Here is a 25,788-nt window from a genome sequence, read left to right on the forward strand (position 1 = left end):
TAGTCATTTGGTGAATAGCTACAAGCTCTTCTTTTTTTTAACTCTCTCCTTACCGTTAATTTTCAGTATTTTCCCAAAATGACAGGCTTGCTCAGCAGAAACATTATTCTTAAACTCAAAAATGCTCTCTATAAAACAACATTATGTTCTTATTAATCAAACAAAGACCATTCTTCAAAGTTTGTGATGTACAAAATAAATCTGAATAAGAAAAAATGTATGTTGTGTCGTAACAAATGTGACGATGTTGCGCTATGTGGTAAGTAAAGGGATGTGATTATTATTGCAAAAACAGTATGTTAAACATGCCGTATAGGATGCAGATGACAGAAAAGCATTTCATATCAATTCGACTGAAAAATATTGTTAATGTCGGTAGCAGGTCTCTCTAAATGTATATATACATATATATTTCTTTCTACAATATTTCTTTCATAGCCTTTAAAATATTCATAACATATATCTTTAACCGTGACATGCAAAGCGCACACACAACCACACACACACACACACACACACACACACATACACACGCGTATAGAAGATAACCATAATAATATAATAATGCATAATATATACATACAAGATTGAAAGCCATGTCAACAGCAGAGCAAACAAGTATTATTCGTCATATATAAATCTCCCATCATATAATTCCCTGTCTACTATCACCTTGAAATAATCCATAGATTTTGCATTCTTTGTTTCAAATTTCAAACTGTTCCATTTCTGAACAATACGAATACCGAACCAGTTTTGTCTTATGTTTGTTTTGCATCTAGAGACAAAAATCTTAAACTTGTCCCCTCTAGTAAAAGTAATATTAGAATATGAAAAAAATCAGAAAAGTCTATCCTATCCAGACCATGCACCAATCTATAAACCTGAATTAAATCCCCACGAATTCTTCTATATTTCAAACTGGGTAAGTCAAGAAATTCTAACCTTTCCTTATAAGATAAATACTGTATTGTATAAAATTTTTTTGGTAGCTCTCCTCTGTACACTTTCAATACTAATAGATTGTCTTTTATATAATGGGCTCCAGATGCAATTTCCGTATTCTAGAATTGGTCGAACGAGCGATTTATACAAATATAAAAATGTGGTTTTATCAAGACTTATAAAGGTTCTATATATTATTCCCATCATTTTGTTTGCACGGCTTACACAATTATCAATATGTAAACAAAATTCAAATGTGAATCAAAAGTAACTCCCACATCCTTTTCATAAGGCACAACGGAAAGTAGATTTGACATAGAAGTATCGGTAAATATAATTATGACATGGATTATTTTTTCCTATATGTAATACTTTACATTTCGAAACATTAAAATCCAAATGCCATGTTGTAGACCATTTGAAAAGTGAAAATATATCATTTTGTAGAATGTTATGATGTTCAGTTGTACTATAGATCTTTGTATCGTCTGCAAACAGTTTGCAGGCTGAATTTATGCCACATGGTAAATCATTTATATATAAAAGAAATAAAAGTGGTCCCAATACGCTTCCTTGGGGTACACCGCTAATTACATTCTTAAAATCCGACCCCACACCATTGACAATGACCCTTTGTATTCGATTATTAAGAAAGTCTTTAATCCAGTTAAAGATATTCCCTTTAAATCCATATGTTTTTAGTTTAATGAATAATCTCTCATGAGGTACAGAATCAAAAGCCTTGCGGAAATCAAGATAAACAACATCAATGCATTGATCACGATCAATTGACTTGGTAAAATCCTCCATCACCTGTAAAAGTTGAGTAATGCATGATCTCTTTGATCTAAAACCATGCTGGTTATCGTTTAGCATCGTATGACTTTCAAGAAAGTCCATTATTCGGTCTTTCAAGATAGACTCCATAACCTTACAGAGTATGCATGTTAAGCTGATGGGCCTATAGTTTGCAGCATCTAGTTTGCTTCCCTTTTTATGAATGGCAGTAACATTGGCTTGTTTCCATTCAATGGGTAAGGTACCAGATTCAAGAGACTTATTATATATTGTTGATAGCGGCTGTGATATTTCAAAGGCCACTTCTTTCAGTAAACGGGGATGAAGGGAATCGGGTCCCATGCTTTTAGTCACGTCTAAATTCAACAATTTTGCAAGTATGTCTTCTTGTGTAATATAAAAATCGGGGACGTTTAATTGATTTGTAACATTGAACGTTGGTATATTTGTAGTGTCTTCTTGAACAAACACAGATGAAAAATAATTATTTAAAACATTAGCTATATCTATATCCGAAGTAACCTTGGTACCATCATCTTTCAGTAAAACACTAACACCTGGTTTTCTTTTCAACTTTCTGTTTACGTATCTCCAAAAGCCTTTCGGACTACTCTTACATTCGTGTGCCAATGTACATTCATACGTTTTCACAGCATTTTGAATCGTGTGTTTGGTATTATTTCTAACCTTGACATAATTATGAAAATTATCTGTTGTAGGATACTTTTTGAATTTCTTATACAATTTATGTTTCTTATTAATTGTACGTTTAACGTTTTTTGTCAACCACAATGGTTTATTAGAACTAAATTTTTTGTTACATCTTAATGGAATGTGTTTAGATTCTATACATTTTAGTTTGTTTTTAAAAAACAACCACGCTTCATTCACATCGTAGCCTTCAAGAGTATCCCAATTCACGGCATTTAGGTCTTCTCTACAAGAGTTGTAATTACCTTTGAAATAATCAAAATAAACATGTGAAGGATGTTTGGCGGATGAAAGATTTAACGATATAAGAAGTGAGTCATGATCACTTTTACCCACCGAAGGCAAATGGTCAATGTTATTAATCCAATAATCATCGTTACATATTACCAAGTCGAGTATATTACTAGTTTGGTTCAGTCGGTGTCTCGTAGCCTGTGTCACCAGTCTGAATAAAGAAAGCATCCCTAATTGCCTCGACAAATAGATAGTCGGGAAAAGTTAGACATGGTTCTGTCCATTTAATGTTAGGAAAATTATAATCTCCGACAATGATCACGCAATCAAATTTCATTCTACCTACTGACTGTAAGGTTTCTTTTATATCCCTAATGAAAGTTAATTTGTCTGAATTATGAGACCTATATATATTTCCTACAAGTATGTGTAAATTATTATATTCAAAATCACACCATACACTTTCACTAATTATAGGATGATCAAAAGAGAATATATTGGCATTAACACAATCCAAAACATAGATAGCAACACCCCGACTTGGGTAATCATTCAAAAATAAGTTATACCCATCGATAAAAAATTCAATTTCTAAATCAATCTCAAGTTTAATTTTTGGCATAATTTCAGTAAGACATATTATTATGGGATTATGTTTCTGTATCATACATGTTAATTCTGATCGTTTGTTAAGCAAGCTATCGACATTAGAATATAATACAACAAAATCATAATTTGACAAAGGAAGATGAAAAGGCACATTTGTTGAGGTGTCACTATCAGGTGTTCCAGTCAGGTCTGTGATAAGTCATTGGTCGGAGTTTTGTCGTGTCGATTTAAGGCGTCTTGAATGAAATTCTCTTCCCCCGGGACTGTAATAGGTTTTGCGTTGGGTTTGGTGATGGTCTATCTGGCGTTGTGATGGTAGAGGGGTTGTCGACGTGATGCACATTTGGTCTTCAGTCTGTTTAATTGTACGAATTCGAGGGCTGGGCGTGTCGGCGCCAGTTGATTGTATTTGGGCATCGAGGGGACTGTCTGGATCCAACCTCAGTCTCACACCATAGATGGTTACTGCCATGACTTGTCCGTTCATTGACCATGCCGAGTCAATCCTTTCGTCATTTTTTGCTGCTTTGAGCAGATTGAAATTCTTCTGCGTTAAGTCTTCAAATATTGAAATGCCCGAGCCTTTTAACTTTTTTCTGGCCTTGAGCACCATATCACGATCCAATCGCCTGACAAATTGATAATTATTGGCCTGGGTCGATTTGTTTTCGTTCTCCCAGTACGGTGTAAAGTGTCAATTCCGGTGATGTCAATTTGAGTTTCTAATCTATTTAATAAATCCAGAACGAGTAAGAGGCAGTCATCGGTGGTTTCGTTTGTTTTTTCTTGGATTCCAAAAATGCGGAGGGAATTTCTCCTCGAATAGGTTTCTAATTCGTTGTTTCGTTTTTCGGTCATTTCAACTTGTTTTTTTAGATTTATGTTGATCATTTTCATTTCCATTATTTCATCTTTATTTTGTTGTAATTCATGTTTTAATTCCATGTTTTCTTGTCTTAGTTGGATAATTAGGTCTTTGAGGTCTTTCATTTCGTTTTTTATGGTATTTTGTAACGTTTGAAGTAAGTCTTGGTTGTCGAGCTCTTTAGAAGGGGTAGATTGGGGGGAAGGGATATTTTCGAAATTATCCGAGTTTCTTTTTTTGCGTCCTTTCGGCATCTTGCCCAAATTGGGATGACGTAATTTGATGTTATTATGACATTGAAAAAAAAACAACAAAAAAACCGCAACCGTTAGATATGCAATGAAAATCAATCAATACACTTATATGGACGTTTTTAAAGTTGAAACGAATATGACTATAGAAAACAAATACGAAAATGAATATATTAAACAAACTCTCATCTCCTGATCCTCATCTTTGCAACGTAAAATACATCAAATTCCATAACAAAACAGTATTGAAAAGAAGACGTCCGCCATCTTGATAACCGGAAATCATAATAATAATAATAATAAATAACAATAATAATAATAATAATAATAATAATAATAATAATAATAATAATAATAATAATAATATTTTTAAAATTAACAAATCTAACCCCAACATATCTACAAACACAGGCCTTTTTGACTAAATTACTATCGGAAAAGATTCACACATTATTCACTCCACCCCTCCCATTGGAAAACCCTATCATTTCTTAGTAAAAAATGTAATCGTTGAATAAGGCTTCGAACCCATTGAATAAAAAAAAAAATTATTAAATGATTGCAAAATATTTTCACTAATTTATTGGCTTAGATTCAGATACAGGTTAAACAAATTGCTGATTGGCTATCTAAAATAATCTTTTGGTACGTTTGAATACATATCCAACAGTTTTTGTGGTCAAATTGTCAATTTTTCAGCGCAGTCGAAGAGCATCGAATCGCTGATTGATAAGAAAAACGATCACTCATTCGGCAAGAGATTGTAGCTGTATTATTACCCGCTGTCCCTCCCCCTGACACAAACTTAATAATAATAATAATAATAATAATAATAATAATAATAATAATAATAATAATAATATCGATCATAAGAGCACACCAAGCCTTTAATATTATGATTATTAAATAGGTTTGGAGATACATTGAACAATCAATGATGCAATGAAATGAAAACAAATAAAATATGGACACTAAGGCGCTAATTGATATCACTACAGAAGGTCGTAACAAGTACTTGGCAGTTTAGACTCTTGATACTTATCGATACTGAGAAAGGCGTAGATAAAATTGTACTTTTCGTCTTTTTTTTTTGTTTTGTTTCGGAAACTGATTTTTGAAATTCTAAAATTAAACTCTACAAACCTTTATCGGCTAGAATATGAAATAGTATCAAAAAAAGTACAGACGGTATTTGACGACTTCCAATGACCTTAAAATCAAAGATTACCCATCGTTCTCTCTCATCAACGAATATTGAATATTTTATGTAAACTCAAACTCGGAGAAAACTCAATCAAAACATTGATTTTGTAATGGTAAAATAGTGTTAGGACCAATTGGATTTCAACTAAAAGTTTGAAAGTACTTCAATACCGATCGGTAATGAATTTATCAAGTCGATAGTCTTTTGCTCAGTACCGATTAGTGTGACGAGAGATAGGGAATTCCTTGGAAGGGACTTTCTGACATGTTTTGATGATTGTCACAGTAAAGGTTGTTCACAATTATCTTATTAAATTTTATTTTATTAAGAACTGAATTCATCTCACTCCAGTTATATTTCGGTAGGCTTAGATAAACTTTACCTTCTAATATTAGATCGTCTTTCCTTTTATAGCCTTCCCTCGAATTAATTTCTAATTAGTGAATACTTTTCGTTCTACATTCTGTCACGTAGCCACTTATTATAAAAGCTGATAGGTCTAACATTCGACACTCACTTCTCTTCACAATCTATGCCGGACGGCCAGTCGCTCTATTCCTTATATATACTGGAAGATTTTTATCTTTTGGGACTTTGTAGATATTATATCTACACCATTAAGACACCGGAGCTTTTAACTTTGATTGTATAATCTTCAAGGATCAAACCCGAGCCCGCTGTCAAAGGATTACATAATAACCCCTTACCAATTGCCTGGAAGTGGAATTTTACGAGCCCGATCCTGTTATCAGAGGAATAGATCATCCAAGCCCATCAACTGCCTGGAAACGTAAACTTACGAACCTGACATATTATCATAAGTTACGTAAACTATTCATACCTCTATTTGTAACTGCCACGATCACTATTTATCTCTTTTAATTAAATTTCATCATTATTTTTATTTCATTGTAAACAAATCGTTAATTGTTTTTCATTTATAGTAACTAGTAAATTCTGGGGCCTCATTCTACATATATCTTTATGCATAGTCGAGTAGCTATTTACTCACTTGAGACCATGACATTTTGGAGGGGACACATATAAAGAATTGAATTTATTTAGTTACTTATATCTATTTCATCTAACTTTAAAGTTTAAATTGTAAAACTCTTAATTCCCCACTTGATCATATTTTAATTGAACTCCCTATTTACAGGATTAATTTTTTTTTTCTTTTTCATTTCTTCATTTAAATGGAATAGCAATTTATCCATTCATTCTTTCATTCAAATTGAATAGCATTTTATTGATTCATTCCTTCATTCATTTATTCATTTATAAATTATTCATTCATTCATTGTTCATTCATTTATTCATTCATTCATTCATTCATCCATTCATTCGTTTATTCACTCATTTATCCAATCATTCATACATTTATTCCTCCCTTCATTCGTTCATTCATACATTATCCATTCATTCATTCATTCATTCATTCATCTATTCACTCAGTTATTCATTCATTCATTCCTTGTCCACTTTGTTATTATATCACTCATTTCATTTTGTTGTTTGCCTCATTCATGAATTGTTTTCAATATGTTTACATTCCATAACGATTCATTCACCTATCATCCAATCACTCAGTGTTGTGAACACATTTTGTAACTATTGTAAATCTTACGATATTTTATTGTGTTGTATTTCAGACATCACTGTTAAACACTCTTCAATGCCTAATTACAATTGTTGAACAACCATTGAACAAGAGAGAGGTCCCAGCCACGAACTGAGTTGGTAAATATATCCTTCATTATTCTCTTTTACATGAGTTGGGCATCACATAGTAACTATAGACATCGTGATTTGTTTTGCATAGTGATTTGTTTTAAATGCATTTTTGGCATATTACTGTTACCGAAAACCACTTGTATATTATGTTCTGAAAAGTGAGTCTTTAAAAAACTAAATAATAATAAAAGGAGTATACTTGCCGTCGTGTTATATTTAGTGATAGATAACTTGGGATTATTTTGGCATCCTATTATTGTTATCACACTCTAGTATATTAGCGTCATTGCGAATAATTGTACACAAACTAACGACGAGTCACACACATTGGTGATACATTTTTCGTAGTAACATAGTTTAGAGAACACGCGATTGACACATTGTTATTGACACAAGTCATAATAACTCCGCATTGTATTGACACATTGCTTTATAAGATATAACGATAAAAGGCATCAAATTCAACATACATAATAAGTTGAAATAAGAGAGAGAGATTTCTTAAAATAGAACAGTTCATTCCAGTAAGTGTAAATAAATAAAACAGTCAGTAACAGTATCCTGTCAATATAATATATATAAAATATCGTAACTAATTTATTGCAAAAATGGAAGCATATAAAAGATACTTAAGTCTCGCAAAGGACTTAGAAATACCCCAGGAAAGAATATTTTCATGGTGCGAAGAGAAAATAAAAGAAGAAAAAGAAGAAAGAATTCGTAGAGAAGAAAATGAAGAAAGAATTCGTAGAGAAGAAAAAGAACACGAAGAAAGAATTCGTAGAGAAGAAAATGAAGAAAGAATTCGTAGAGAAGAAAATGAAGAAAGAATACGTAGAGAAGAACGAGAAGAAAGAGTCCAAGAAAGGGAACTAAAAAGACAAATAGCTTTAGCAGAAGAAGAAACCAAAAGGACCCAAATGATGCTGGAAATTGAAAAAACAAAAACCGGTCATGAAAGAAAACATAATAATAGTGATGAATTTTTCGTGAAACTTCCACGCATGCCAACATACGATGAACGCTCAGACTGTCTAGAATCCTTCTTACACCGATTCGAAGTTCAGGCTAAAGGTTATCGTTGGCCAGAAAGCAAATGGGCCACAGCCTTGATTAACTGCTTATCTGGAGAACCGCTAAAAGTTTTCTATACCTTAACAACTGAAGATGCAGATGACTATGGTAAAATTAAAGACGCTCTACTAAAAAGATTTAGATTAACGGAAGATGGTTACCAGGAAAGGTTTCACACTGCAAAACCGGAAAGTGGAGAAGACTTTAATACATTCGTGAACCGAATTACTCAATTTCTAAATCGGTGGCTTGAGTTGGCAAACGTAAAACAAGACGACTTTGCAGGCCTTTACTATCTCACGCTGAAGAATCGAATCTATCAAGCTTGCAACCCAGATTTAGTCGCATTCTTTAAAGAGAGAAAGCCAGAAAACTTGGACAAATTAAAAATCTACGCAGAAAATTTTAACAGCGCACATCCATTGACACCCCTTAGCAGAACATTGAAGGAACCATACTACGCTGCCGCTGCTCAGAGTCCATGTACACCTAAAGTTCAATACTCAAATAGAACGAGCCGATCAATCACTCGGAACACGCAAGTGAAACAAGATGATCATAGTAACAAACCATGGAACAAACAGTTCAATAGAGACCATAGCCGATCCTATCAAAACAAAACAAGAAATAGCACTGACAATAATACTGAGTATAAGAAAACCAACAAACCTATAATTAAATGTCAATATTGTGGAATGAAAGGCCACACAGCAGACAAATGTTACAAAATCGTGGGATATCCAAAAGAAACTGCAAATGCATCACTCCAAACAAGTGTAAATAATCAGACACGAGTAATGTCAGGAGAAAATATAAATGTGTATTGCGTGAAAGGTATGTCACTTTTAACACAAACTCACAAGTCAGGATCGCTATTTTTTTGTGAAGGCAAAGCTAATGAAACTGATTGCAAAATATTGAGAGACACAGGATGCAGTGCAGTAGGAATAAAAGCATCTTTGATCAATGACGAAGACAAAACTGGAAAAACGGTACAATGCATCACATTCAGTGGCACAGTCGAAACCTTTGAAACATCTAACGTGTACATAGAAACCCCATACTATACAAGAATAGTGGAATGCTGTATACTTCCCAACCCCGTCGCTGATGTTATTGTTGGCAATATAAAAGGTCTTAAAGACAACCCAACAGATGTAAAAGAATGGTCATTAACCCAAGAAACAGCTTGTCTAGCAGAAACAAGAAAGATGACTAAGACAACAGAGAAGCCAATGACTATTTCTCTTGAACCACAACAATTTGACAGGAACACGTTCATTGAAGAACAGAAAAAGGACCCGACTTTAACTTCATATTTCAATATCGCAAACAAAGGGACGAAATCAAAAGTTGAATACATCATTGAAAAAGATATTCTGTTCAGGTTACATAGGAAAAGAAACAAAATAGCTAAACAACTGGTCACGCCGAGTATTTACAGAAACAAAATCCTTGGAATAGCGCACGATTCAATAACTTCCGGACATTTTGGAGCTCTTCCACATTGAAGAGAATATCCGAGAATTTCACATGGCCTGGAATTACTAAAGACGTCCGAGAATATGTGAAATCTTGTGACACATGCCAAAGAAGAGTCGCAAAAGGCAGAATACCGAGATTGCCATTAGAGACAACCCCAGTTATTGAAAAAGTTTTTCAAAAAGTTGCAATTGACATTATAGGCCCTTTAACAAAATCAGATAGAAACCATACACACATACTAACACTAGTCGATTACGCAACCAGGTGGCCAGAAGCGATAGCATTGAAATCAACTACATCGGATCACATAGCTGAAGCATTGATGACAATTTTTACTAGAATAGGCATACCAAATGAGATACTGTCGGACAATGGACCCCAATTTACATCACATATGATGCATGAAACCATGAAACTCATGGGAATCCAACACTCATTCACAACTCCCTACCACCCCCAAGCAAATGGTCTTTGTGAAAGATTTAATGGCACTCTAAAGAATATGTTAAGAAAAGTGTCAGCAGAAAAACCAGATGATTGGGACAGATACTTACCAGCAATCCTATTTGCATATAGAGAAATACCCCAAGAATCTACAGGCTACTCCCCATTTGAGTTGATGTATGGACGATCACCTCGCGGCCCGATCAATATAGTAGCCGACATTTGTAAAGGGAATGAGGAGGACAATAACGAAATTATGTTTGCTTACGAATATGTAAGAAACCTGAAAGACAGAATAGAGGACACGTGTAAGCTAGCACAGGAATCCGTCACTAAAAAAGCAGAGAAATACAAGGAATACTCCGATCGAAAAAGCAAATCAAGAAAATTTGAGATTGGTGACAAAGTACTAATACTCTTACCCGATGACTCGAGTAAACTTTTAGCTACATGGAAAGGCCCATTCAAAATAACAGCAGTAAAATCTAATGTTAATTACGAGATTAAAATTAACAACACAACAAAGACATTCCATGCAAATATGCTAAAAAAGTATTTTGATAGAGACACAGTGTCGCAACCTATGTTTACTAATATCGAAGCTTCAAATGCAGGATTGATCATACCGTTGGTCATGGGACACAGACACCCGAGACAGAAAAACAAACAAAAATCGCACAATTGCAACCACCTAAGACAAAAAAAGATGTACGCAAAGTACTTGGGCTCCTAAATTTTTACAGGAAATACATTTACAACTTCGCGCACATCGCGACACCGCTAACAAATCTGACAAAGAATGGGTCACCGAACAAAATTGTTTGGACAGAAGCGTGTCAGAAAAGCTTTAACCAATTAAAGGCATTACTCTGTTCAGAACCAATTCTTAAATTACCCGACATGTCAAAAGAATTTGTTGTAAGAACTGACGCGTCTGATAAGGGCATCGCAGGTATACTATTACAGGAGCATGAGGGAACTCTAATGCCTTGCTTATATGCAAGCAGAAAATTATTGGACAGAGAATCACGATACTCTGTAATAGAGCGTGAAGGACTGGCCATCGTCTTTGCTTTAAAGACATTCAGCAGATATCTACTGCTAAAAGAGTTTGTGGTCGAAACGGACCATAAACCACTCACGTACATAAGAAATAACAAAATGAATAATAGTAGAGTACTAAGGTGGAGTCTATTTTTGCAAAATTACTCTTTCAGTATCTCTCACATACCAGGCTGTGAAAATATTCACGCCGACCTACTTTCTCGATTAGTGTAAACACGTGAGAAGGGTATAACTGAACCTCCCATGCATACTGTTAGTTACCTCGCAAATTATGCCAAATCAGAACGCACAATTTCGATAATTTTATTTGTAAACATGATGACCCAACTTAATGTAACATTGAGTATTGTTTGGATATATATACCATACCCATTCATGATTTGGGAAATCTTCTCTTTATCTATTATTGTTATGAATTTTCACTCATTTATGATTGATAATTGAAATGTCAATATTCCATTTACATTTTCATTCATTTCATATCATCGACTTAAATCATGCTTCATTGCCATCACTATTGTTTATCACAATGATTTGTAATCACATTGCCATCATGTTGTTCATCACAATGGTTTGTAATCACAATCTTTCATTGTTATTGTCACCCATTCATATACCTACGTTAGTATAAACATTTCCATGTCTAGTTAATAAATAATTTAATTGTAGCACAAATCATAACAATGGATTAATGCTAGAGTATCATGATAGTAAATTTACTTCCGTTTGTAAAATCTATCTTTCCCATAATGGTTAAAGAGTATATTTTAAACGTGGGTGGGGGGTGTCACAGTAAAGGTTGTTCACAATTATCTTATTAAATTTTATTTTATTAAGAACTGAATTCATCTCACTCCAGTTATATTTCGGTAGGCTTAGATAAACTTTACCTTCTAATATTAGATCGTCTTTCCTTTTATAGCCTTCCCTCAAATTAATTTCTAATTAGTGAATACTTTTCGTTCTACATTCTGTCACGTAGTCACTTATTATAAAAGCTGATAGGTCTAACATTCGACACTCACTTCTCTTCACAATCTATGCCGGACGACCAGTCGCTCTATTCCTTATATATACTGGAAGATTTTTATCTTTTGGGACTTTGTAGATAGTATATCTACACCATTAAGACACCGGAGCTTTTAACTTTGATTGTATAATCTTCAAGGATCAAACCCGAGCCCGCTGTCAAAGGATTACATAATAACCCCTTACCAATTGCCTGGAAGTGGAATTTTACGAGCCCGATCCTGTTATCAGAGGAATAGATCATCCAAGCCCATCAACTGCCTGGAAACGTAAACTTACGAACCTGACATATTATCATAAGTTACGTAAACTATTCATACCTCTATTTGTAACTGCCACGATCACTATTTATCTCTTTTAAGGGGAGGGGCGACACCTGAAACTATTTTCAAGAATAATGATTAGATCCAATATCTTGTTATATTGGGACATTGCCTATGACCAATGGATTCGAACCATGTGATTTATTTCGGTGGGCGTGTCCGGTTGCCATGGTGACGGCCGCCATCTTGGATTTTTGTCCTCTCTGAGTGCTATTTTTAAAAGTTACTTTCTCAATAACTTTCCATGGAATTGTTTTGAAATTTTGCATGGTGGTTTATTTGTACAATACAAAAAAAAAAAATACAGAGCGTTTTTGAAATATTTCAAATACATTTTTATTTATAATTTTTTTAAAATAAACATTTTTCGTACGCAAAAAAATCATGTTTTTTGACATAAAAATGTCTATTTTTCATAAAATAACAAAGATATTAAAAATTCCTTCTGTATGATTTTAGATAATCACTAGAACTCTAGACATGCAAAGTTATAAACAAATTGATTGATAAATGACAAAATAAGATAAAAAAGATTGTTAAAAAATGGCATTTTGAGAAAAACGAGATCAAACATAATGATTTATGAAAACAATAAAACAAAACAGTACAACCACCTCAAAACATACCAGCACCGTATGAGGGTCCCCCCCTGTTCTTTTCTGCCTCCATCTGGGCTTTTTCACGGGCCTGAGCTTTTATTTTACGTCTTTCTTTCTCTTTATGTTGAGTAGACTGTATGCTTTGGTCAAGTCTTTTTGACTCTGCTTGCTGACTCAACCTCTGGGAATGTTCTCCCAGTCCACCTATGCCCAAAGACACTTTCAGGGATGTTATTCCTGCTGGACCAAAATTATACTCTGCAGCTGCACTTATGACACCAAACTCAACCTTTTTCAGGGAATGGATGTATGTTTTATGGCATCTTGCCCAAACAGAATTATGAAAGCTTTCGTTTGGATTTTGTGTTGCCTTCATCTCACAACACTTCAACAAAGCATCCGAAGACAACCTTTCATATACAGGCTTCAAGTGCTCATGGAGTAAATCAAAATTCAAAGGTGTATGTACACGCTGCTTGTGTCCACCAGGATACATATGGGCAGCAACATCTTTTTTATAAAAGCACCAGGAGTCCGGTTCAGGAGGACAAAACATATGTTGAGGAAAGTCATCGGTAGAATATCCGTGGTAAAGACTAGCAAGAATAGCCCGTCTCATTTCCTCCACTGTGGCATTGCTTCGAATCGCTTTATCATAATACTTTTGAAGCTTTCTCATGGTCTCAGCAGTGAGGCGCCCGTGACCTTTGCCACCCAAGGTAATTCCTTTTTTTCTACAATCATCAACTAGATACGAAGCGCAGTGCCCATACGCTTTGAAACATGATTGATACATTCCTCCTTCGCGATCTCAACACCAAGCCCATAAGGCCGTAATGCCTTCAAATTATTGTACGCCTTAGAATCACCATCACTGATCATTGTGGTGTAGCGAAAATTGTGTTTCTCAACTGACAGGTTCCACAGAACTTCAGCTGCTGTCACTTCCATCATACCAGAGCTTCCGCTGAAGTTTATTGAGCATTGTCCACGTTCTTTGTGCTCTGTAAGCCACCTATCATAACGCTGCGGCTTCTCACGTTTGATCCATTCCCCTGTCTGTGCACATACGTGACAATGCAAGCTCATTACCTCGTCTTCTTTTCTTGCTTTCTTGATTCTTGCAGCAAATAACTGTTGCCAAAGTTTGGATTTTTTGGTCACTTTAGGCATATTTATAATAATCCAGTAAAAAATTAGAAATATTTAAAGATAATTAATGAGAATTCGTGTCAAAATTTGAGAAAACAATTGATCAATCGAAATGTAAACAGATCGTAGTAAAAATCGTAGTAAAGAGCCGCGAACTTTCACCCTGACTCCACATCCAATCCCTTGCCGGGAGTCTGAGGTCGAGAACAAGGTCAGCCAATCAGATCGCACTATTCGTGATCACGTTGTATTTACCTGACAACTGACCTCTTGTCAGCTGTTTGACACACAATTTTCGTTCACGACTAACAGTTTCTAAACCCCTCCCCTGCCCATATTGTGAGATTTATGAGACTGAAACCGTGTCAACGAGAAAGGCAAAGAGTAGACCAAACTATCGATATCAAAATTTACAACATCGATATACATTATAATGCTTTTCAGTCCTATTATTTTCAGTTGAATTTTCACAAAAAATTGAAAAGTTTGATATTTTCATATCGACTCCATGTTTATAAAAGACGATTTACAAACTTTATATTATCCAAATCACCATCTCAGTGCTGAAAATATGTAAATAAATGATTGTTCTTTCATAATAAACAAAAAACTGAAATTTTATATTTTGACCCAAAAATCGATTTTTCAGGTGTCGCCCCTCCCCTTAATTAAATTTCATCATTATTTTTATTTCATTGTAAACAAATCGTTAATTGTTTTTCATTTATAGTAACTAGTAAATTCTGGGGCCTCATTCTACATATATCTTTATGCATAGTCGAGTAGCTCTTTACTCACTTGAGACTATGACAATGATGAACCAAACATTTTCTAAAATGATCACTATAAATAACTTGAATTCAATGCAACATGAAGCATTTTGCACATTATTGATAACGAAATATCTACTTTGATGGGTTGAATATAGGTATTCTTTCACGGGTTTGGATTTATTAAATTCGTTATATTTCTTTATTGCGGAATAACTCACTCGCAAGCTCGTGAGTTATTTGGCGCGATAATACAAACAAACTCGTTTAATATATCCAAATTGGTGAAAAAAATCCTATAATCGACTACAACTTCGAATTGGGCGATTACGAAATTGTCATGATACTTCCTCTGCTATGTAGTTATTCGAGATCGAGATTTACCAAACCTTTCGTGTGTGTGTGTGTGTGTGTGTGTGTGTGTGTATTTGTGTGTGTGTGTGCATGCAGGTTTTTTAAATGTATCTAATTTGTCTAAAATCAGAAGTCGGTCCAACCCTTAAAACTTTCAAGGCCAATAGGTACTGTATACTGATAACCGTTAGCAGCGCTCACCACTATTTCCGAGTCAACGCCAAGTAAGAACAAATTCGACGAGCTGTCCACTCCCACATAAATAAAATACAAGTGATCCACTTAATAAATTAGGACGTTAAATGGTCGTGATTAATGACTTACTTTCTACTATTTTGGTTCGTCACAATATGATAAGAGCAATCCTTATTTCCACTCCACTTACGTAACGTTATACCGAGTGTAAAAAAAAATAAATGTATATCCAGTATGAGATTAGTCTTATTCTAATTTTGAGCACAAGGTCAACACAGTCGTACTCTGGATAAACCCATATTTTAAAATTTGGTCAGAAAACTCGTCCTTCAAATATCGATCGATTTAAACGTGTTGGGGAAAAAAAAACCTCTCAAATCTTGGACTTCGCCCAGGTTTGAGAGGGTTTTTTTTTTGCCAAGAAGAGGGTCATTTAAATCGATTGATATTTGAAGGACGAGTTTTCTGACCAAATTTTAAAATATGGGTTTTTCCAGAGTACGGCAGAACTGACCGTCCTTTTCGCCTGAGGCGATGCTCGTATTTTTTTCTTCTGACCTAATGGTTGACTATTTAGCTAGTTTCAAGTGAAAACATGTATTGTCATTTTGTAAGAGTGCAATTTGGCTACGACTTCTCTGTTTTATGTTTTGTAGACTGCATAATGCATAGTTCAGTTTCGAGATTTGAAATATAAAAAACACAAACAGTTTAACTCCTGTTGATGTAGAAGGCATCTGTATGTTTTTGTTTGCTTTTCTTTTCTCCAAATACTAATAATGAAGAAAAGTATGAATGGCTGCGATAGTATGTCATTGGGAAAACAAAATCTCTGCCATTTTTTATAGAGATCATTTGATTGTATCAAGAGAGAACATCATGTGTATAAGGAAGTTATAAGCATCTATCTCAAAACAAATTTCTGCCTTCTGTTCCTTTTTATACTAATCTATAGAGAACAAAAATAAGCTTTTGTGTTTTTGGTCTCTAACCTATGGCAGAAAGTCTCCTTTTAAGAATTTTAGACTTGACAATACGGTGTGTTTTGATTTACATATTATGCTTTCGTTGACGTCAAATTGAGATTTACATTGTCGTTAATGTCCAATCCTAGTAAGGGTTTGTCAAGGCTTAGACAGTCTGATGAGCGCAGATTGTCATCATTCACTCTGGTGGTTATTAGTCAAAGGATTACAAACAATAATAATAATAATAATAATAATAATAAATAATAATAATAATAATAATAATAATAATAATAATAATAATAATAATAATAATATAATAATAATGATAATAATAATAATAATAATAATAATAATAATAACAATAATAATAATAATAATAATAAATAATAATAATAATAATAATAATAATAATAATAATGATAATAATAATGATAATAATAATCATAATAATAATAATATATTGAATTGAATCCTGACATGAAAAAGAGCATAGGGAAATTATGCTATTTTATAACGTATCTAAATGTGTCTCTAGAAAGTATAGTATTGTGTGAATGCACTTATGGAAGTCGTTCAGTCATAAAGTCAACGGATCTGTGGTTTATCTCGATGTCTATAGCCGTACTTGACAATGACAATTGCTGCTACCCTGAGGATAGGGCTTGGGTCGACATTGGGAGGCACGGTGTCTCGTCGTGGAACAAAATAAAGCAGTGTTGAGCGTTGTCAGTAACTGGTTGAATGGCAATCGCTGCAAAATTATAGTCCTGACCGGTGACTCTTTGCTTGGGTAAAGCACCTTACACACATTATCCCACGTGACTCGGGTGTAACTATTACGTGACTCTGGATTATGGCAGATAATGTAAGACTGCTAGTGAAAAAATGTGCTTAACAGACGACTTCTTCGATATGAAATAAAAATTTGGTTTTATGAGATCTACCGGGAAAGTGGACAAAGCATTGTGAGGTGCTTCAAGCTTTAATAGACCCGAGAAAAGTCCTTTGTAAATAAATGTGCATGATTTATCCGCGGTTTTATATTTGAATTATTCATATCCAATGGTGAACGAAAAATGCCTTTTTTTTAAAGGTGAGATAATAGATATTATTCGCGCTCCTTAATTGACGAGCTCTCTTTATGATACATGTATATCAATTTCTCACGAATTTAATATATATATATATATATATATATATATATATATATATATATATATATATATATATATAATATACGAGTATATATATATATATATATATATATATATATATATATATATATATATATATGTGTGTGTGTGTGTGTGTGTGTACAAGATTTTCATGCTGCGTGTAAGTCAGTGTACTCGTATAAACGGAGTATTCGAGAACAAAAAGCACCTACAAGTTTTCGTATTTTACTATTTTCGATCTTGTAATCCTTTCACATATAGATATACATAATAAACCTTGCCCTTTGGGTAAAATACTTGTAGTGTTGTGGAATTTTGTCTGAGTGGTCAGGTGTTGTTTTACCAAATAGACTTGTTTTTCACAATAACGTTTAAATGGCCATCGAAAAGATTTATAAACAACATGTCGCATTTCAACCTGATTAACTTATCAAGTATCTGATTGTGGCTGGGAAATGCATTTTACAATGAGTGTAATCAGCTGTGTATAAAAGATACAAGAGTTCCCAATAACAATATTTGCCCATTTTGGAAAGGCGGAGAGGCGAGAGAAACGGATTGAGAGTTCAGATGTAGTCAAGGCCGAGTAAAGAGCATTTAGGTTTAAGCTAAGCTGTTATTGTTATTTTGTAGACTCTTATCTACTTGATCCAATTCTGCTCCTATGCATAGAGCAGTTTGCCTTCATTCCCAACATTTATCGTTGAATGCACACTGATGAAAATGTGAAAATATTTTTGTCATTTCAGCATGAATTATTTCCCCAAAAATCCGCCTCGGAAATATAAATTACACAGGAAATAATGAAGCATACAAAGAAGTGACAACCTCTAATGGTAATGTTTGTCCAAAATTTCGGACCAATGAAGAGTGAGAAAAACAAAAGTGAGACTTTTGGAATAGCCTTTGGTTAAATGGTAAGTACAGTAGTCCTCCAGAGCCATTAGGCCCGTGGAGCCGGCGTTTATCCGGTTTATTTGGCGTGAAAGGGACATAGTAACTGGTGGATACTCTTTAGATACGACGCTAGTTAGTCGAAAGGTACTTTCCACCAGATCTAACAGATCCAACTACCCACACTGCTGGTGGACGGTGGTGGTTTGGGGGGGGGGGGGGGGTGCAGTCAGATAAAAACAACTCTCGACTTCACCCGGGATCGATCCCAGTCCCCTTGCGTGTGAAATGAGTGTTCTACCAACTGACTTATCGGTTGAGGGGTATCCGTAATTTATCATGAAAGGCGCACTAGCTTTGATCAACACAATAATGATTATAGACACTTTTTATTTACATTACTAATAAGTAATGTTTTTACCGTTTTAATATGTAATCTACATGTTTTTTTTTTCGTCTGTTTGCCACTTCGAAATAACGTTGGGTTTCGAGTCTAGTCACGTGACAAAATTTTGGTCTTGTTCATCGTTGATATTGTCCAAGTAAAGCCATGCAACCGTTAATTTTCAACAATTAGTTCTCACTGAATTCACTTTGATACCATACTGGAATATAGTAGCTCAGTTTGGGACCCACACACATCACAAGAAATCAGTGAGCTCGAAAAAGTCTAACGTCGGGCGGCCAGATTTGTCAGTGGAAACTATGAGCGGAATATGAGGGTTACTCAACTCATAAACGATCTCCAATGGAAACCCCTACATGAAAGACGTGCGATCAACAAACTACTCATATTCCACCAAGCACAAAACGGAAAACTCGAAATTCCAACTAGCCATTTGAAACGGAACAACAATAAAACAAGAAACTCAACATTTGATTTTGAAATCCCCCACTCAAGAACAAACCATCACCATTACTCTTCTTCCCCTCCACCATCCGACTTTGGCAAATCGCTCCCTGCTTCCCTCTAAAACCCGTGTAAAATCGGCCATACAATCTTCAGCCAGAAGCTTTGACCATAATGGAAGGAGAAGAAGAAGAAGAAGAAGAAGAAGAAGAAGAAGAAGAAGAAGAAGAAGAAGAAGAAGAAGAAGAAGAAGAAGAAGAAGAAGAAGAAGAAGAAGAAGAAGAAGAAGAAGAAGAAGAAGAAGAAGAAGAAGAGAAGAAGAAGAAGAAGAATAAGATACAAATGAAGAAGAAAGAAAAAAGAAAAATAAAACATAATATATAGAATCAAGCTGAATGAAAAAAAAATAATGAAAATTATAAGATGAGGAATTGGAACAAAAGATATTTAATATGAAAGAGAGGAAGTGGGGGACGAGAGAATAATTAAGTCGAAAAAGAGCAATGGGAAGAAGAAATTATAAGGAAGCGACCAACAACGAAGAAAGAAACAGAAAAATACAATAAGAAGATGAAGACCAGAAGAATACAGAAGGGAAGTGGAAATGAAGAATAGAACGAAGTAGTAGAAGAAGTAGACATGAAGTCGGGTTGAGAAGAAGCAGAAGAATAAAACAAGAATGATAGGATGAGGCACACAGAAGAAGAAGAAAAAGAAGAAGAAGAAGAAGAAGAAGAAGAAGAAGAAGAAGAAGAAGAAGAAGAAGAAGAAGAAGAGAAGATATTTAAGCATACCAACATTTCAATTTTGATCGCCAAAGAAAAAAAAAATATAATATAAACATAATATATAAATCATATGCTTGAATTGAAAAAATATATATGATATTATAAGGATTGAGGAATTGGAACAAAAATATTTTTAATATTTGCAAAGAGAGGGAATTGTTTGTCAGTGCTTGTGCTTGTAGCGAGGTGATCTATATCTATTTACATGTCTGATAACAGGAGGCAATTATGGGCATATTGTGGAATATTTATAATGGGCAACATTTTTCCTTGGTCTATGGTTATTTCCACTACAACGATGAAAGACAACAATTTTTGGTTACCAAACCTATACAATTACAGATAGATTCGAACCGGACCAGACAGATATACAGATATGTGGAAGTTTGGGTCCGAATCATCTGAAAATCTAGAACAATTTGCTAGTAAAGTAGTCCTTCAGAGTCATGAAGTTCGTGGGTTGGGAGTTTATCACGATTTTTATTGCACGACACGAACTAAAACAATTGCCTCCTTACCTTTGGATAGGATGCTAGGCTATCACAAAGTACTTTCAGCCAGACCTAACAGACGCAGTTACCACATCACTACAGAATGGAGAGAGGAGGAGTGGGGGGGAAGTCAGAAAAAAAAAATCTCGTCTTCACTCAGGATTAAACTCGGTCCCTTTACATGTGAAGCGAGTGATCTACCAACTGTGCTATCGAGACCCCATTTGCAGGTAAATCCTTATAATATTTATCTGACGCACTTTTTTTTCAGCTGACGTCTTACGACTATAATACTGCCTAAGTTGTATTTCGAATACTAATCTCTTTATCACAAATCCTTTATTTAGATTATGGGGCATTATATACTTCTATTTGTACATCATTCATAGTAAGTATTACGTGGACAAAAAGTGCACTTTGCACCATGGTGTGACCAGGTCAAAACGCTTTACAACCAGGATGTCATTTGGGATTTGTCAACATGTATGCATCATGTGTTTATTTGGGGGTTGTGTGTCATGTATATATTGTGGATATACAGTTACGCACTGACAAAACATCTTACTTTGACAATTTGGCTTGCACAGTTTTACTCCATAGATCTATTGGAGTGAAACGCCCCTCCATAATACGTCAAAAATACTTTAAAATATGAATCTTCATCAGTCTTGGAGCAAGTTGTAGGTTATTCGAACCAATTGATTTATCAAAGTTGAAATTTTATTGGCAAAAATGTAAAATTGCTTTTTGCCCTTGATAGGAGTGTTATGATGTGATGACTGTGTGCTATTTTTATAACTGTTGTCAGATAAAATCTTGATACTTCTCCCATGTCATAGTGTGTTTGTTTGTTTGGTTTGTTCACTAAACCAATAGCGATGAGGCTGAATTCTTGACAAAATATCTCAATTTGAGATCATTTTTCAGTTAAATCTGACGACCGACATTGCATTTTAAAAATATTGATTATGAAATGTTAGCAATCGTTTCAAATGTTTTTGTGTCGTAATCTGCCGACCTCTGAAAAAGAAAATCAACCCAAAAAGCACATATCTAAAATTTTGACCAGAAAACTTGTCCTTCTGATATCGCTCGGTTGCTTAAAATGAACCTTATCTTGCCAAACAAAAATTAAAAAAAAAACCCAAAAAACTCTCAAACCTGGGATTTCACGGAAGAAGAGGATCTTTTTTTTTTTTATCCAGTTAACTGTCGAACTATGGAGAAAGGCCGAATTAAAAATTGGGCCAGAAAGTTTCTCGAAGCCCCCCCCCCCCCCCCCCCCCCCCCCCTGGTTTGAGTGGTTTTGGCCAAGATGAGGGTCATTCAAATCGATCGACATTTGAAGGACGAGTTTTTTGGCCAAAATTTTAAATAACACGTGTGTTTTTTCAGAGTACGGAAGTATTGTTCTGGTGCAGAATAGTGAATTTAAAGTTGAGATTGAAATGGTCAGAAATATGAGATTGTAATACACTCAGTCACCCCAATAACGGAGAAATAACTTGCGTCATCAAATTACCATGACGTAAAGAGAAAGAGAGAGAGAGAGAGAGAGAGAGAGAGAGAGAGAGAGAGAGAGAGAGAGAGAGAGAGAGAGAGAGAGAGACCTCCTGCCAGTCTAAAATTCTAATTTAATTTAATTTCATCACACCTTGGTCTTTGTTGTCCCCCCCCCCCCCCCCCCCCCCCTGGAAAATCTGTTGTTCTGATCAAATTTCCTTGTTTTTCAATTAGAGCTTTAGTTATCCAATTCTAATCTTGTTTTATTATTATCGTCATCACCACCATTTAAAAAAAAATTGTTTCAAAACGGTATTATGAGTGACCATGTGTCTCGTGCGGTATGACACACTTTGGATTGGAAGGTCCAGGTTTCGAGTCCCGCTCTGAGCGGCGCATAATTGAGTCCTTGGAAAAGGATCTTTACTCATAGTATCTCACCGTAGTCACGCGTGAAATGCGTATCTGGCCGTTAACAGTGTTATCTCTGTCGGAAAAAAAAAATGTAATATCGCCTCCTCCTCCTCCTCCTCCTCCTCCTCCTCCTCCTCCTCATCATCATCATCATCATCATCATGTCTCGTCTTACCTGATAAGTGTTGCTGTTGGCTGTAAAGCGCTTTGAGTACGTTTAGTGGATCTTGCTCTATATAAATTCTCATTTCTTTAAAATTAGATGTCTTATTTTGTATCAACATCTGTCACTGTCTATAGATAGAATGAAGTTGACGTCATTCGGGTCTTTGTTATTGTTTTTTGCCATCCACGTTTATGAGCAATTCTCACTCAACTGTATTTATCAGACTATAAACGTTCACGGTTACACAAAGTCTTGTGTGTTGGTCTGTTATACTTCCGGATGGTAATACTGTGAGCTTCTTAGCCAAGTTCAGAAGCTCACAACATTGCCATCCGGAAATATAATGGACCAACACACAAAACTCTGTGTAACCATGAACTTTTTTAGTCTGGATAATACAGGTTAGTGAGAATTCTACTCATAAACGTGAATGGCAAAAAACAATAACAAAGACTCGATTGACGTCAAGTGGATTCAGTAGTCTGATGTCACGCCGCCCGGCAACGGCGGCCATCTTGGTTCTAAACAAAGAAAATCATTACTTTTTATTCTTCATTCTGGCTAGAACTTTTCATATGCCTTGTGATCAGAATGTGTAAAAGTCAAAACATGATCAAATTTATGGGTTTTTTTCCTCTGGATACGCTTTTATGCTCGCCGGGGAAGTATTTCATACGGGCGTCCGCCATTGTTCCGATAGTTTAGAGCCAGTGTTACTAAGTTACCATGCGTCATTAGGAAGGAAGAGACGTTACGACTGTTGAAGAGTATTTCATTCTATCAATAGATAGTTCGAAGTTGGCGTCACTCAAGTCTTTGTTATTCGTGTTTTGCCATCCGCGTTTATGAGTAATTCTCACTTAACTGTATTATCCCGTAGCCATCGTTAAGTTATAGCCTGACACTGAAACCCAAAAATACTGGCATTTTGACGTCATTATTTGTTGGTTAGTGAGTGGTTGTTAGTAGTGCTCATGGAAACAAGCGATCCCATTGTTGAACTATTGAATACAACTTACGATTTGTTTTCTTTTGTGGCCAAAGACTGGCATTTTAACGTCAGTTTTTTGGTCAGTGTCACGCTATAGACAGAATGAAGTTGACGTCACTCATGTCTTTGTTATTGTTTTTTTTGCCATCCGCGTTCATGAATAATTCTCACTAAACTGTATTCACCAGACGAAAACGTTCAAGGTTACACATAATTTTGTGCGTTTGTCCGTTATATTTCCGGATGGCAATGTTGTGAGCTTCTTAGCCAAGCGCATTCTATCTATAAGTTAACGATGGCTACGATTATCCAGACTATAAACGTTCATGGTTAAACACAGTTTTGTGTGTTGGTCCGTTATACTTCCGGATGGCAATATTGTGAGTTTCTTAGCCAAGCGCATACTATTTATAGCCAGGTATTTATGCGCATATGAATTGAGTGACTTAAACTATTGAGACAACGTAATGGCCATAATTTTGATATCATTGTTACCCATCGTGTCATTGATCATGTCAAAAATGCTTGGCATTGTTACATGGCCAGCCACCAAAATGCCTTTAATGTTGTGTTCGATCCATAGCCATCGTAAAGTTATAGCCTGACACTGACCAAAAAATGACTTCAAAATGCCAGTCTTTTGCCACAAAAGAAAACAAATCGTGAGTTGTATTCAATAGTTCAATCAATGAAATAACTTGTTTCCATGAGCTCTACTAACGACAACTCAGTAGACGCTACACAAACCTAAAAAATGACGTCATACTGCCAGTCCTGGGGGGTTCTTGTGTCAGGCTATATGTTAACGATGGCTCGGGTCCGATTCAATGGGTGAGGTGGAATTGCTTTCCAAAAGTTTAAATTGCCAAATTAGAAATCAGGCTCTGGTGTGAGATAAAGATCTGAAATAAGTGTGTATGAAACAGTGCTAGATAATATAATACAATACAAAACGAACTCCCTCCCCCCCCCCCCCCCCCCCCCCATATCAGCCTGTCTCCAATGGGGATCAAATTTTAGATCTTCTGATTACCGGGCTGGGTGTTTGTTTTTTTCTAATGTTGAAAGATATCTAAAACATTTATATTTTCTCATATCTAAAACAATATTTCATGTCTAATCCATCGTTCTCGTTACTGGCAAAGGGTAATTCGAAATTTTTTTAATCTGTTTATTGAACTGAAAGTTTAAATTCAATGCAGCTCGTTACGTACCACTCCTGCAGCTTTCTTGATAAATATTTAAAGATATGAAACCAGGTTAGGCTTAACTCGAACCCCACATGTAAAGGTCTAACAATGGGGAAATATACCATAAACAACACCTTAATTAATTAGCGCTTGACCATAACGTTGCTTAGCAAAAAATGAAAACAACAGGCAAATCGCTCTTTCATCTATAATTTTAGATTTAAAAAAATAAATAAAAAGAAACATTGATAATAAGATAATAAGGCTTTTATTAAACGCATTATTGTATGGAGAGAAAAAAAAACACACAAGTAAAAACAAATACCCCCCCCCCCCCCCCTGGATATACTTTAAGAAATAACTCGATTGTAATGTGGATAATTGTTTTGAACGCATTTCAACATTAAATTTGCTTGAGGTAGTGTTGCAATTTTCACACATTTTAATATTTGGCAAAACTTCCTTGTGATTAAAATGATGTTAATAACGACAGTAATAATGGATCTAAAAAAATTTC

General features: G+C 35.0%; 1 pseudogene; it reads right to left on the bottom strand.

Moving 5' to 3' along the window:
- Nucleotides 1–13,386: 13,386 nt before the first annotated feature.
- LOC144975830 (uncharacterized) lies at nucleotides 13,387–14,543 on the bottom strand (annotated as a pseudogene).
- Between the last annotated feature and the right edge of the window lie 11,245 nt (nucleotides 14,544–25,788).

The sequence above is a fragment of the Berghia stephanieae genome, chromosome 6 (assembly GCF_034508935.2).
Source record: "Berghia stephanieae isolate SIO BIC M18660-M18661 chromosome 6, UCSD_Bste_1.3, whole genome shotgun sequence".
In the NCBI taxonomy this organism is placed as follows: Eukaryota; Metazoa; Mollusca; class Gastropoda; order Nudibranchia; family Aeolidiidae; genus Berghia; species Berghia stephanieae.